The sequence below is a fragment of the Cricetulus griseus genome (assembly GCF_003668045.3).
Source record: "Cricetulus griseus strain 17A/GY chromosome 1 unlocalized genomic scaffold, alternate assembly CriGri-PICRH-1.0 chr1_1, whole genome shotgun sequence".
Lineage (NCBI taxonomy): Eukaryota > Metazoa > Chordata > Mammalia > Rodentia > Cricetidae > Cricetulus > Cricetulus griseus.
In genome coordinates this window covers 265,972,613-265,988,787 of record NW_023276807.1, presented here as the reverse complement: position 1 = coordinate 265,988,787, position 16,175 = coordinate 265,972,613, and the positions used below count along the sequence as shown (strand labels likewise).

Below are 16,175 nucleotides of genomic sequence, written 5' to 3'. Positions count from 1 at the left end.
TACATATACACACTAACACACACACACATACACTTATACATTAGCACACACATATATTCATACATACACACATATATACATATATACATTTACATATACAGATAGACACACATAAAATACACACATACACATACTCACATACATGTACACACATACACATATATCCATAAATACATACTAACATATACACAACACACACAAGTAATACATTTAAAAATACACTATTAAACATCTTAAATTACTTAGTATTATTAGTGATTAAGTAAAAATGATTCCTAAATGATAAGTAAATATTTTGGTGTCAAAACTCTGCATTTTGAATCACATAGTTCTCGACAATGTCTAAAGTAAACATGCACACAAATAGAAAACAGTGCAACTAGGAAAATATTTATCAACCTTGTAAATTTACATAAATGGAAGAGAGTCATTGAATTTACACAGCACAGAGTAGTAATATCCTCTCTCTGCATCTCTCTCTCTCTTATCATATATGTATGATATATACATACATATGGTTATTTTAATTGGACCTTCAAGATCACAAATAACCATGACAATTCCTGCTAATAAAGAGTAAACATGGAGTATAAGGAGCAAATAATGACACCTGCAAAACCCTAAACACAAGTAACAGGAATTGAACATTAGAAAGTTTTTTTTTTATCAAGCTTTTCAGACAACCACAACTGCTTTTACCTTCTGACCAATGAACTAGTTCAAAGTTGTAAAAAGCAAAATTGCAGTACTTTGAAAAGCTAGAAGAGCAGCTCACACATTGATGATTTGCTCAATCTTCTTCATTTCAGAAGTCTGTCCACGGTGATTTCCTACCCACTTATTAAAAATTGAAAGATAACAGCTATAAACACTCAGAAACAACAGGGAGTGAACAGATGAGGATGTTTTCAGCGTTTGCCTGGAGATTCTGACAATCATCTAAGTCTCGAGCTCCCCAGTTTTGATTGAGGCTCGATTACAACCTGACCATTTGAGCAGTAACTGAAACATAGGTTGTGAAGTAACTAATTCAGACCTGCTACCATGACACCTAAGTTGATGAGAAGACAGGAGTTGAATATCTTTCACTGGATCCATTTCTTTTGTGAAACAAACCAAATCCAGAAATCCACACCACATTCTTGAGATTCTACATAATTCTAGAATGTGAAAAAAATGCCATAGAATTCCAACTTTGCCTGAGTATGCACAAATATGCGGACAAATATATATATATATATATGGAGTATATATAAATATGGAGGTAATTTCAATCTAATCTACATCAGTTGATAATTATATTTCTATTTCTCTTCCATTATTTCTTCCTGGTATATACTTTGATGTCTTCTAATAATGCTAACATTAAAATAACTAATTAGCAGACACATACATACAAATATAGGTATATGATAAGTGCATATATATGTAATCTATACATATATAATATATGTGTAATATACATTAATATGTATATAAACATTATTGCAGAAATAAGTAATTTTGAATAACAGTCATAATTGCTAAATACATAAGAGAATCTTTAAAGTCTTAGTAAACGTAGTTTTACTATTGAAAGCCTTTTTCATTCTATTTTTTGTGTATAGATCCCCCAAGACAGCCAAATACAAAATCAATGTAAGAAGGACTATTCATACCAACTAGAACAACACAAATCTCTAATTCTGCCAATAGGAGTAGAAAGTACTCTGTCTACAACCTTTACTCCATTGCTGCTTGCTCATAGTAACTCTTATCTATTTTCCTCCATGTTACTATGTGTACCAAGCAAACCCATTTCATTATACAAATTTTTTATATTTTGCATCACTATTTGTTTCTAGTCTCTTAAATCAATATGCTTTGCTAACAAAACAAGGTTTTTAAAGGAATGGGAAGCTGCCTTTTTCATCTTTGGAGCATTGTCACTGAGCATTTTTCCACCCAGTAGAGGGTGTGTGTGATGGGTGGTAAGCAATCCTGGTGCAGTACAGGCTCTCAGGCCAATCTGCACCTGGGAATGCAACATCCAGAAAGATCACTTCAGTTTAAGCTTTGGTAGAATCAGAGCTGAGTAGCTGAAATCCATCCACCTGTGCAATACAAACTTGGCCATTTTTCTCATTTGATGACTTTTATTGCCCTGCCCCATTAACAAACAAACAAGCATGCCATTAGGGGGTGGAGATCCTATTGTCTTCATCCTGTATTTCAAGACCAAATTGGAACATCATTTAGTAGCTGTTTTTCTTTTGATTTTTCCCCTTTCGAAACTTCTAAATTGGAAATTGTATTTTTTCTGTTTATAGGTACACATGCATGCATGTGTGTGGTGCTATGTACATATGTGTATATGTGTGGCGTGTGTGTGTGTGTGTGTGTGTGTGTGTGTGTGTGTGTGTGTGTGTGTGTGTACGTGCACATGATAGTCAGAGGAAGATGACAGGCATCCAATGCAATGTCTTTTTGCTAGTGTCTCTGCTCAGTGAGTCCCAGGAATCCCTGAACCCCAACTTCCCTGGACTCGGATTAGAGATGCAAGCCACTGCACCTGGGTTTTTAGGTGTCTACTAAGGGTCTCAACTTTGGTGAATTATCATATTTATATGGCAGACACTTTACAAATTGAGCCATCACCACAGCACGGGAAGTTATATCTTTCATGTAAATGAATACTTAAACATTCAGAAACACTTATAATGTACAGTCCCTATTAACAAAAAGAAAGTCAACATGAGGGAGATTTTCCAAAAGTAAAGATTCGCAGGATTGAGGAAGAGTTTGGGGAGATGGTTGAATATGATCAAAACACATATTCAAATAACCAGGAAAAGTGCATATTCAGAAGAGATGATTCCAATTAGATGACAACAAAAACTGATAGAGAAAAAACATGTAGACAGTGACATGATAATAGTGTAAAATCGCACATTTGGCTGTTTAGCGGTTCTCATTGGCCTGGCTCACATTACTTACCAATACACTTGAACATGTCCTATAGATTGTTTTCCATTAAAACTGTATATTTCTCAAAACTGCTGATCTCTCGTCAATTCTTTATAGAAAAGTGTCATTTCCACATAAAGCCACTGGCACAACATAAATAAAGACCCAAGCATGCATGCCCTATGTAGTTAAAAACAGGCTCATTTCCATTGCCAGTTACTCCTGTCTGCTTCTGAGTTCATGGCCATTCCTGATGGACACTTCAAAAGCAACCATCTGAGAGTAGTGTTAGGCTCTTGCACTCACAGTTTGTGACCTTTAGTGTCCTCTTGGCTTCTCCACTTCCTGATCCCCCACAGCCATCTTCATCATCACAGTCTCCACTAGACTGCTCCAGCATGCCTCCACCACTGCCCGGCTGAAGCAGCTCCCTTGTGTTGGGTTTGGGTGATCTACCCTGTAGCAACTAAATACAGACAATGGCAATATACGTATTAACAACAAATGTACATTCTCTTAAACATTTTAGCCATAAATTAAGAAATGAGAATGACTCTCTTATATGAATTCATTAGTTCTGTGTAGATATCTAACCTAATCAAAACTTCATCATTTTAAACATTAAAAAATAACTGGATCCTGAAAAATGATGGGCAAAATCTAGTACCTGCAAAGAGTAACAGTCTACCTATTAACTCTAATGTGAGGCTTTGGAGAACAAATTCAGGCCTTGTGCTTCTAAGTGGTTTGCCTCAATGATCCCGTATTACTGAATAAGAAGAGTCTAACCACAGTCAATTGCACTGTTATACAATACAGCCCTCAGTGTGTTATACAATGCAATCTTGGCTGAGGATCTTATACCACTTTATAAACTGACAATCCACATTTCTCCAGGTATAGAGTGCTATCACTACACAAAAGAATTCATCAACAAGTATAGCATTTTAGACAGAGATACTTGTACGACATAAGAAAAGTTTAAAATTCAACTAACATTTCTGCAAATAATATTTTTTTTAACTCCACAATTCTTTTTTTGTTTTTTTTTGAGACAGGGTTTCTCTGTGTAGCTTTAGAGCCTATCCTGGCACTTGCTCTGGAGACCAGGCTGGCCTCCAACTCACAGAGATCCACCTGCCTCTGCCTCCCAAGTGCTGGGATTAAAGGTGTGCATCACTAATGCCCAGCATAACTCCACAATTCTTAATTCTCATGAATTTCATTTGCTCTTAAGAACAAAATACTTAATTTAGATAAAAATTTAATTTAAATAAAAAATTAATTTAAAAAGACCAAAATGCAATAGCCATTTCCCTTACAGACTAGAAATGCTATTAATATTTTGAAAAATACTGAAAATGTTGGAACTTCTTTGCAACAAGGTGATGATATGAATGGTAGAATATTTCACTTAAAACTAAGACATATAAAAATAATCTTAGATACGGCATTTATTTCTCTAAGGCAATTTTGTGGTACATATGACTAAACATAAGAAAGAAGGGCATTAATGTTGTAAGGTTATATCCCTCTGTTGTCCACTTAATGGGTGTTTATATTATATTTCTTTGCAAAAGACTGAGGAGAGGAACTCTGTAGGGGGAAATGCAGCCATACCCACTTGGGGGCTGGCACAGGTGACGCCGACCACGAACACTTGGGTGTGGTCAGAGTGACGTAGCAAGGCCTTAAATATGATGGTCGCAAGCATTCGGCTCTCTCTGTTCCCTCACCCCCCTGGTTGTACAGGACTGGCTCCATCGCATGAATACTTTCCTAATAAACCATCTGTTTTTTAAACTAGCTCCTACTCCATCGTGATCTACATTAATTGCGTTTCTCAGTAGAACTTCCATGGTACTAACGCACACGTAATAGTCAGACCTTCATCTGAAAGATCGCATCTCATACAAAAGAGCCCAGAGGAAAATAACACCACAACACTGACAACAAATATGCTTACTATTCAAGAATACTTAGAACAAGCAACTGGACTTTGATGTTCAGAAGATTCACAATTAAAAACTAACAGGTCACAAATCCTGAAACATGATAGTTTCTTTAAAATTTCTATATTTCTAATAAAAAACATGCAAACAATGATGATGATTTTAAAATTCTTGTTTGTCAGAAGGTTTCAAATAACATGTCATGAGAATTAATTTTAAAGGAGTAATCTCAAAGTCAAATGAATCAAATGCCATCTTACAGTGCAAATTCTCTAATGTGGTCAACAGGTTCGTATGTATGCCAAGTCCTGGAGATGGGCATGGGGCAGGGGTCATTGCAACGGGGAAACACAGATACACAGCTTTAAGCACTCAACCCTGAAGAGTCAGGGTAAGAAGTGGTTTTATTTTACAGCCTTTATTATTTATTATTCAAGTATTTTACTTATCATGTAGTGAGTATACAATAAAAGGCTTTGACTATGAAGTTCAAAATACTGGGAAATGAATCTTGACTCTGATATGAAGCATGGGGTTGGGTAAATTCCTTGAATAACTAAACAGCTTCCTCACATTTTTGTGCCTCTGCCATATTGAGAGAAAAACAGAAAAGCATAGTACTTTGAAAAAAATGTGCTAATGCATTAAAGGCTAATGCATTTAATTATTATTATCTACTATATTATACATTCTATCATAATGTTATTTAAACATGCAGTGTTAGCTTGAAGAATTATCTGGTGAGTAATCTAATTATGAGTAAGCCTTGTATAATGACAGTAGCGAAAGCCACACTCTGGTGGTATCTTGTTCCTTCTTTGATATTTACATTCTTCACCAAATTTTCCTCATATCAACTTTAATTTCCCAAGGATTCTTCCAGTACTTTACTGGGATCCAGGCCAGAGCACAAACAAAATCTCAGGCACAACAATATATAAATCACCACGATCCAATCCCAAGAATTTGATCTCAAAATTCAACAGAAGGATAGTCACTGTAAAACAATACTCACTATTTTAAGAAACTTTTTAGTTGAAAGTGACTAAACACATTGTCAGAGAATTGTTTGTTGATTTATAGTTGTCACCAGTCTAGATGAGCTGGGAACTGGGACAATGGAGCCAATAGGTAAATAAAATGTCTCATGCAATAGCCAACTTGATTCAGAGCATTTATCCTCTGAGGGTTAAGAGAAATCACACGAGTAAAGTTCCCACGAGTTCAAGCTATATCCAACCACAAGGATGAGTCTATCATGGCAATTTTTCCCAGGCAGGCATATAAACATTTAATTGAAAAACAGCAGCAAACAATAATGACTATCACGAAGTAAGCTCACTCCTCTTCCCTGTACCTTGGGGGAATATGAAATCATAATCCAAGAATAATTCCATGTAGAAATTGAGGTCACAAAATGCATCCTGTTTCTTTCTTTTTCTTTTTGTGAAGTGTTTCTCTCTCTCTCTCTCTCTCTCTCTCTCTCTCTCTCACACACACACACACACACACACACACAGAGTTCCCCTCACATGACTTTATTCCTGGCCTGTGATCAAGAATAGTGGGTCATAAAAATAATAAAAATGATACGGGTCACTTACAAAATTACCTGTGTTTTTCTCTGTATTTGTTCTTCACTTTAGCCTGTCTAGGAAATACCTAGTCATTTTCAGTACTCATGCAAATGTGCTTGCCTATTTATCAGTTAATTTGGGGTTTATGGAGAGCATGATTGTCTGGGTGAGAGTAATAGGATCAAATAATGTTTTAAAAGACAGACTTTTTTTTTGGCCATTTCCAGAGGCAGAAACTGGAATCATAGATGTTTGTGAAGTTTGATATAGTAAACCACAGTCTATGAATATATAAGATCTGGTTTTGATCAAGGCCGGTAAGGGTCCCATGGAAAGGAACTATGTGAGACATCTAGGAACTAAAATTGGAGTGACCTTCTAGTAGGGGTTCAGGTCACTGGTCTTATAATTCTCCCCACACAGTATCGATTCCCTGGATATTGTTCATTCCTCAGACTCCCAAACAGAGTCAAATGTGGCCAGCCATTGGATTTCTGCTATGTGACAACCTGCGCTCAGGGCTGGTGCTGCACTATGAGCTAATAAGTAGTTGCCACCTTGAATTGCTAAATGTCTGGTCATTTGCTTTGTACCAAGAGAAATTTAATACATTCAAATATCCACACTTGGACAACACTTACTTTTTGGAATCCTTTTAAAAATATTTTATATTTTTGGTTGTCAGCATAGCCTTTAATGGCTGAGCCCTCTCTCCAGCCCATTCTCTTTGGAGGGTCACATTGCTCAGCCTAGATATAGGGGGAGGGCTTTCATCCTGCCTTAAAGAGATGTGCCAGACGTTGTTAACTCCTGGTGGTAAGCCTTACCCTCTCTGAGGAGTAGATGGGGTAGGGTGGGGGTAAGGTGGGGACAGTGGGAGGAAGGGAGAGAGTGGGAACTCTGATTGATATGTAAAATGAGAAATGATTTGTTTTAAAATAAAAGAAAATCATGTCTAAAATATTTTTAAATTCTCCAACATTCTTTAGAAACAGATCTGCCTACAGGAAAAATGGTGCCCTTAAAAATGAAGTACCATTGTTCAACAATGTGTAGGTTTTCACTTTTTCTGTTTCTTTGTAATCGTATTTCCTATGTCTTTGTGTAGGAGATAAAACTGCTGTTCTTATGATGGTGATGTAAATAAATCCAGGATCTCACTGGGTCAACAATCAAAGGTTTGCTATCTACTCCCTTTAAAGGGATTGGTAGCCTTTTCCTACATGTGGTAGATGTACCTTATCTATTTCATTTACCAAGAAATTATAATAACTCATTTCCTCATATCTACTCTTACATGCCAACACACATTCATTTCTATTCATGTGATGGAACATAATTATCAACCTGACTGGACTGAGAAGAGCGTAGACACAACCCTGCCCTGATGAATGTTTTAAATCCCTGGTGGGTACAGAACCTGAGTAGACTATTGTGAGAACTAGAATTGTTAGATGGTAGGACCCGATTGGAAAGCGTGGGAATGTGCCTTGGTCACTGTATTTGTCATAGATCCTTCCTGTTAAGTTTCTACTCTGCTTGCTCTCCTCCATGATGTTAGGGTCTCTAATCCACTAGGACAGCATCATTTTCCCATAATGAGTACTCCACCTTGTCATCCTTTACCCTTAAAGCACATTATGTGCTTTAATACATAAAATCAGTGGTTCCCAGCATGTGTCTGGATAGGAGGAAACATGATTCCAGATAGATGAGTCATGGAGAGAACGACAAAGGGTAAGGGTCTTGGAAGACTCATAGTATGGCCCTTCTTGATTTGTTCAAATTAAGGTTTATGAGAAATTCCTCAAGAAACAGTCTTGTCTCCTTGGGATTCACCTCACATTTTTCAGTTTTACATAAGCAAATTGCAAGTGTAATCACTTGCAACAAACCAATATACATCTAGTAAAGAAGGCAAAGTAACAAGTAAACAGTGGCCTGCCAGTCAAGGTCCCTAGAATATACTAGTATACTTTAAAATTATTTGAAACACAACTTTTCAGACCCAAATTCTCTCTAAGAACAGTGCATCTATTATCATGTAGGTGTGCTGGTGTGGTCTGTCATTCCTCATAAAACAGGCCCTTCCCTTTTCTGCGACTCATAACAGTGACTTCTCAAGTTCAAATAGCTCCATTGAGTCCTACATATATTTCTAAGCTTTTCTTTATAAAAATAACAACAGTAAACACTGTTCCATCAACTGAATCAACATTCTTTTATGCATGTCATAAAATCTGATGAATGGTACATTTCTCAGAGATGAGGCCATGACTTAACTTTCCATATTTCCCTCATCATGACTGAAGTACTTCTCATAGGGAAAAATTATAGGCAATTAATAATAATATTAATAATCAATTTTATTATTTCTTTGGAAATACTTCATTATGCATATCTTATCATTAATTCCCTCTGATTCCAATTAGTTTTAGTATTTTTTTTCTGAAATCATCAGTAGTCATGAAGTTCTAGAATAACTGGACCTATTCTTGCTGTTAACAAAATTGGTTCACTTATGCAGCTTATGGCATTACTTGAACATATGCTGTGTAACAAGTATTTTGAAAGATAAATCATCTACACTAAAAAAAAGCAGGCACTGTTCTTAGAAAGTACCCCTATAGCTCTTCTCTTCTCTTCTCCTCTCCTCGACATGGAGGTCAGCCATTAACCCTGTCCCTCTTCTCTCTTAGTCTCTCTACTCTGCCAGGCCTATAATAAACTGGTTAATATGTCTCTTAGTCTCATGTCTCATCTTGCACCTCTTCTTTTAATTCTAATTTAAGCAAAAGAATAACATTTGGTGCCATAAGACTCGGCAGGTTTCCCCAGCGTTTTCTCCTGCCTGTGGCAGTCTTGAGATGTGCTGGGACCCTGTGAGCTTCAACCAGGTCGCTTTTCCAACTATCTCTGGAACCCACTCATCTGCCTGTTCCCTGCAATCTGCTTCTTATAACAGAGAGATAGGCCAGTTGCTGGCCCCACCCCATTTCCTCCAAGAAGACTGGTGGACACTGAAGAAACTTCATTTCGAGTCAGTGACAAGGCTAGACACTGAGCAACCCTGCCCTTTACCTAAACTTCTGCAAAGTACTCCAGACCGAGGACAAGAGGACAGCGGAATCGACTTTCCCCGCACTGCCTGGGACAATAGTAGGTGAGCCTTCCTGTAGTCCCAAATCCACAGGTCACATGCTATCAGCAAGAAGGCAGGTGTCCTGCAGCCCGCTACTATGGAAGGAGGACCTTGGGGCTGGCTGTCCATGCAGCCTGCTAGCAAGTCTGTGTTATTCTTTAATCATTAATTCAGGTAAAATCTTATTCTTCTCAAGAACTCTGATGCTTTTGACGATTGGTAGTCTTGCCAGCTTAAAGCAAAACAGATTTCAGGAGCAGGTATTTTAGGGTTTATCTATGTGAAGATAGGAAAATGTAAGGTGTATAAAGGTCTGGGAATGTAAGGTATAAAGGTCTGAGAATGGAAGGTCTAACATGGTAATATAAGGTGTATGAATTAAAGTTATAAAGGTCTGAGGATAAAAAGGCTTAAGTGATGATAAAGTGAGTTGAGACATTAAAAAGAATGAAGTATGTTCCCGATTTGTTTATTTCCCATGCTACTGTTCATAGTAAAGTTCTACAATACGATTATACGGTAACTACAAGGTCAAAATTAAGATGCTTTTTCATTGTCCTAAAAGTATCTGTCAATTTTAAAATGTTAATGCTTTCAACCAGGTTGCTTCTAACATGAATATACTGCTAATGTGCTTAATACTTATGTTTCCACAAACTCGAAGAATTCTTGTACTTTCCAGGGAGCTGAATTGGATCCAAACATCAGGTCAGATTCACTCCAGTTATTCGATCTTTCTCTGGTCCCAGGACTCCCTTCCCTCATGTTGGGACTCCTTGGGAACCCCTCCCTCATCTTACAAACTTCCCCTCAAGTGCCAGGACCTAAAAAATAAAATTATTCTAAACATAACCTTGTCCTCTGCTCTTCCAAAAGAGGTGCCAGGGAGTTCCATACAGCCTGGACTGCAATGAAACAACTAGCTACCCCAGGAGGTGGCAGCACCCCAACCTTCTCAGGTCCCCCAAAATGGTCAGTGCCCCCCACATCAGCAGGAAGCAGTCTTGAGAATTTGATGCCCTTATTCCTTATTCTGCCATGTCTAACACCCCACCGTTTTTTTTTTTTAAATAATAAGTAAAGGTGGGATTGAAAGGTTCAGGCATTATGCTGGCCTGCCTCTGTTACCTGGCAGAATCCACTCAGGCAGTACCCTAGTCAGCCCAAGTCTGCATGCAGGTGCAAAGGACCCCTTTAAAAGACACACCCTTGACCATTTACGCTCTCTCCTCTCCTCTCCTCCCCTCCCCTCCCCTCTCCTCCCCTCCCCTCCCTCCCCTCCCCTCTCCTCCCTCTCCTCCCTCCCCCTCCTCCCCCTCCCCTCCCCCTCCTCTCCTCTTCTCTTCTCTTCTCTTCTCTTCTGCTACACTCTCTCTGCCTCTCTATGGTGACCGGCATGGAGGTCAGCCATTAACCATGTTCCTCTTTTCTCTTATTCTCTCTACTCTGCCGGCCTATAATAAAATGGTTAATATGTCTCTTAGTCTCATGTCTCAACTTGTGCCTCTTCTTTTATTTCTAAATTAAGCAAAAGAATAACAGTAAAGGCATGACCACCATGCCTGACAAAATACTACTACCTTTTAAAATAAAAAAGAGAAAGTGCCCATATATGCTGTAATTCTAAGAAAGTATTTGTACATAAAAGATGAAATTAAAATTAGAAAAGGGACCAAAGACTTAATGTTATGACTTTGCTAAATTGTCTCTATATTTTAAAGAAGGAGTACTTTTAAGTAACCTGATTCCTAAGTCCCTGGAGATTTCTAAGAATTGGTTTAAAACAAACAATTGAAACTGAAGATAGATTTCTTAAATGCTTAAGTTCTCCACATTTGTTACTAAAATACAAAGGAGAGAGGGGCTCTATTGAAGTCTATACAATTTTTTTCCACTAAAATCTGCAATGTTGAAATAGTTCCAAAAATTGGTTCAGCTTATTTTGTTTTATTGTTTATTTGTTATTTCTAGAGTAGAAAGGAGACGTTAGTTTTACATTTGGGATATCAGGACAAGAATGCCTTCCTTGGTCTTCCTCAGAGGACCAGTGCTCCCCATTGTTCTTTTCCAATCCTTGACAGACAGAGTATGCTTTACTCTCCTTGGCTCCATTGGGACACCTTCATGGACAAGTACCTTTTCACATTCTACTCTTCAATCAATGTTTAGAAATCAGCCTACCTTCTCTCAAGGACAGACCATCTCCTTATGTTAACAAACCATGTGTATATTTGAAGAAACACACACAAAATGAATCTGTAGAATGAAATTGCTGCTTATTTCTGCTTTACATGAAATTCAGCCATATTATGAGGACATGTATTTGCCAAAACAAATCTCTCCATTTCATTCAAACACAATCATACATTCCACGCACTAAGGAAGGCATGATGTATCCATGTTTTTCAACTTAAAATCATAAATAAATTTACCATTATTATTCAAGCCCTAAGCATGCTGCCTCTGTAAAATAGGGTAAAATTTTGACTTCCTTTTGTGAGCACTGTTTGGGTTATATGCTGTAAACCCTCAGCACATTGTAAGTGACCATTGTGTGTGTGTGTGTGTGTGTGTGTGTGTGTGTGTGTGTGTGTGTGTGTCAGTCAGGGGGTGTTTAACTCCATCATTATTGTTACTGTAAATGTCTGCCAAATCCTCCTATACCAATCCTTGGGAGATGGCAACTATATGAGGGAACACCCAGCATCTATAACACCCACTGCTGCTTTAGCTTCACCATCGCAGTCAGCCCAAAGCTAAAATCATTATGTTTTAAGATTTTAACTTATTTCCCATTAGGGACAGGAGAAATCCAATCAATACATACATATTTATAGAACAATTAGAACAGAAGGAAGGACATGGTTTTGAGTGCCAGCCACACATTAATTGTATGCCTTAGGCAAATCACTTAAGCCTATTAAAACTCATTTTATTCTGATGAATAAAAGTGCTTGAGAAAGCATTTATCCACTCTGAAGTCCCACACTCCTTCACAGGGTCCTGCGCATGACCACACATCCATAAAATTGGGAAGACAACAGAGAAAGGACTACGTGTGTGTGTGTGTGTGTGTGTGTGTGGGTGAGTGGGTGGGTGTTCTCCTTTCTCAGTGTCATGCAACGTATGCAGGCCACTGATTAGCTGAAAATAGTCAGTGTTGATGACTGATGCTTCCTGCTCAAGTTTAATTGGTTTAGGAGCTCATTAAGGAGGCTTCTTACAGGATGTGTTGGTGGGGAGAATATCTGATGACTCTAAGGCAGAAGCACTTCTTTCAGCTGCTAAATTAATCTCTCAATAGACTCCATTTTCATTTTACTGTCTGGCAATATCCCACCTTTGCAAGAGGCTGTCAAACACTTGCAATGAAATCTAGCTTTGGCTGGCTCATATGTACAGTACATGTGCCATGAAAAAGAAACATCAATCACACTAAAATTAACTCCAAACCTGAGAGCACAACAATACGGTTTAAAACATTTCACATAATGGAAAATATCTAACTAGTCACTTTTTCTTTCATTGTCATTTACATGGCTGTATAAGGAGCAAATATGTGGTAAGGCAGTATTAATCCCCATACATTATTTCATTCATCCATTCCAACATAAACACAGGAAAATGTGTAATTTTATATTAATGATAAAATGCTCAGAGAAACCTAAAAATGTTAATAGAGAAATTATAACAAGGAAACAGCATATAGAAAAAAATGTTCAAGATTAATAGGTTTTAAACAATATATTTTGTGCACTGACTGAAAATAATTTTATGTATGTGTGCACATAAGTACAAACCTATATGTATTGCAATACACACACACACACACACACATATATATATACATATATATATATATATATATATATATATATATAGTATATGTATATGGACGTGAGTTTGTCAGATACCAAAAATAAATATATATTTTGGTTGTAAAGATATTGGCATATTCACTTTCATGTAGAAAAACAATGGAAGCTCAAAGCATTTTAATATTGGAACTCTGATCCAAATTCCCCATGATGGATTATTTTTACCTTCATAGACTGTTTCAAATGAGCCATAAAAGTCTCTTTACAGAACCTGCTCACTTTATTTTGTTTGCAACATAATTTCCCTTCCCCTAAACCTCTAGCCTTGCTTCCACCTCTACAGCCCCAATGCTGTTTCACTTTCTATGTTCTCATTAACATTATTAAAATCCTTTTACATATCCTTTAATGAAGAAGTATCCTATTGCTGCACTTTCCAATTCAGAAAATATTTTACCCATAAATCCAAATACAGAATCTCTCCAGCTCTTTATTTTCAACAGCAGTTAAACCTTTATAGACTATTCGACCTAAAAAGTCAAACAGATTTTACAGTATGTCATGTTATGTTAGGTTGACCAGACACAGAAGTCATTTCTGGAAGTTTTCTTGTCAGTGTTTGCATTAAGTTAGAGCTCTCTGATCTCAGTCTGTTGCGCCAGTAATCTGAAAGGTCACTGCTCTGTTGGCATTTGGCTTATGCAATCCAGACTGGCAATTTATAAAAGTCTTGTGATTTTTGTAAAAAGAACACTGAAGTTTTAAAAGGTTTACTAAATTTACTCCCTAAGCTGTATTGCTGTACCTCAGCCATCACATCTTATTCCCTACAAAACCTCTGTTTTCCACCATCACATCTGGTCATCATCTCCAACTCCAAATGTGGCTCTCCAGTCTTCTAAGCCACTGTGCCAAAATGGAATGGATGAGTGAATTATGAATTTGTGTCCCAATTCAAAACCTAGATATCTCAAGAATGAAGTAGAAATGGAAGAGAAAACAATTTTATGCAGAGCTCAGAAGAAAAAGTAAAGTGTCACCAAAAGAGGAATGTTCAGGCCAATTTCAATCAGTTTTCAAATGGTTCTTGCAAAAGCACTCCGAGCTTCTGAAAAGTATTTGTTGCAAAGAATACAACGTTTTTCACAAGACACCTCCAGGGTTAATTGTTGGAGCCTCTGTGTAAACATTTATGCTCAGTTGGCTAGGAGACCACAGGAAGTCAGTGACAGGGACAAAGGATTTGTGAGTAAGCAGTGGAGTGTCATGACAGCAACAGAAAAGTAGAGGTAGGGAAGGAGAAACTGGAAATTTTAAGCAAGGTGAATATCTGTAAAAATTGTTGGTGAAGCAAGCAAAAGTCTTTAAAAGACAAACTTCTTATTGCTCAAGACTTCCCCTATTGTTTGTTTAGTGGGAGACTTCTTCACTCTCACCCTCAAGCTAATTCACTAATTTTCTAAATCATTATTGCATAATCACTGACATGAAGACAACTAACAATACCGTGCATACACACATGACCTTAGAAATCTACTTGGCCAGACGTAATTACATATAAGAACTTAGAGTTGACACATGCTAGATTATAATTAAAATTAAATAACTTTCTAGGAAAGAATAAAGAGATATTGAGCAGTTTCATTATTTTGCCTCTCTCAGGTGTTGATCATACGTGTATTGTTCATGGTTTTGGTTATCATTTGGGAGTCATTTCTATTTAAGATGCTAAAAGCCTTAATTTCCCCACCTATGTGTTTGGAATCATGCAGATTGCCCAAATATCCCATGACGTAAGGTAAGATTTTGTTGTTTTGAACAGATGTGCATTACTGAGACTTTTCCCATTTTTTGTTTTGACTTGAGCCTGGGATTGTCTTTAGGAACTCATTCTGCTTGTCATACATATAATGGCATGTACTTATTAATAATTTACTACCGAGAAAAGGCTAAACTACTTACTTAGTCTTGGACATCATGCTCCTGGTATTACGAGAATCTAACTTAATTTCCAAACGATGGAGAAAATACAACTAAGCAAATATGTTCTAAAACACAAAGTCATTTGGTAAATTGAGTTTCTATTAGCCATGATCTTTCTAGTGAAGCAGAGGCCACAACAACAATGTTCTCATTTTCTAGTTAATGATCATAGACAGCACTAATTAAAAAAAACATATTTATTTTTTGCAGATGGGTGTTTTGTCTGTATGCATGTCTGTGCAGCAAATGATTGTCTGGTGCCTACAGAGGGTGTTGGATTCCCTGGACCTGGAGTTACAAAGAGTGTGAGGCATCGTGTGTTTGTTGGAAGTTGAACTGCAGTCTTCTGGAAGCCAATGATGCTATTTCTCCAAACCGAGTAGTAATAATTTATATGTACACTGATATGACAGTTAATGACTTTGGCCCTGTTATCATGGGGAGAACTTGATGTACAAGCAAAACACATTTGTATCCACAGAAACATATGCTCTTTTTACACAGAATCCAGGTATTGTCCTCCTCCTTTATTAACTTGGGGTTTTTCCCTTGCCAATTCTTTTTTATTAAGACATAGGGCTACTAAATTTTTAGCAGGACTATGTGATTTATGTCACTTAACTCTGTGCATTGCAATTATGGTCCTTTCAATGACATCATATTGCCTCCATCATAGGACATAAAATAAATAAATAATAGAATGACAAAATAAAAGAGGAAGAAAGGAAAACTTCAATTATGCCATATTGTAATGCAA

At 37.2% G+C, this 16,175-nt stretch overlaps 1 long non-coding RNA gene across 3 annotated transcripts in view; it reads right to left on the bottom strand.

Annotated features, from left to right (window-relative positions):
- The window catches only part of LOC103161398, a 641,004-nt gene that overhangs the window by 21,625 nt on the left and 603,204 nt on the right, over positions 1–16,175 (bottom strand). The window contains exon 7 of one of the 3 annotated variants that reach the window (XR_004772289.1): positions 3,253–3,412. This is a non-coding gene — a long non-coding RNA (glypican-5). Of the gene's footprint in view, positions 1–3,252; positions 3,413–16,175 lie in introns of those variants that run through there. The other 2 variants (XR_004772312.1, XR_004772304.1) reach the window with 2 other exon arrangements.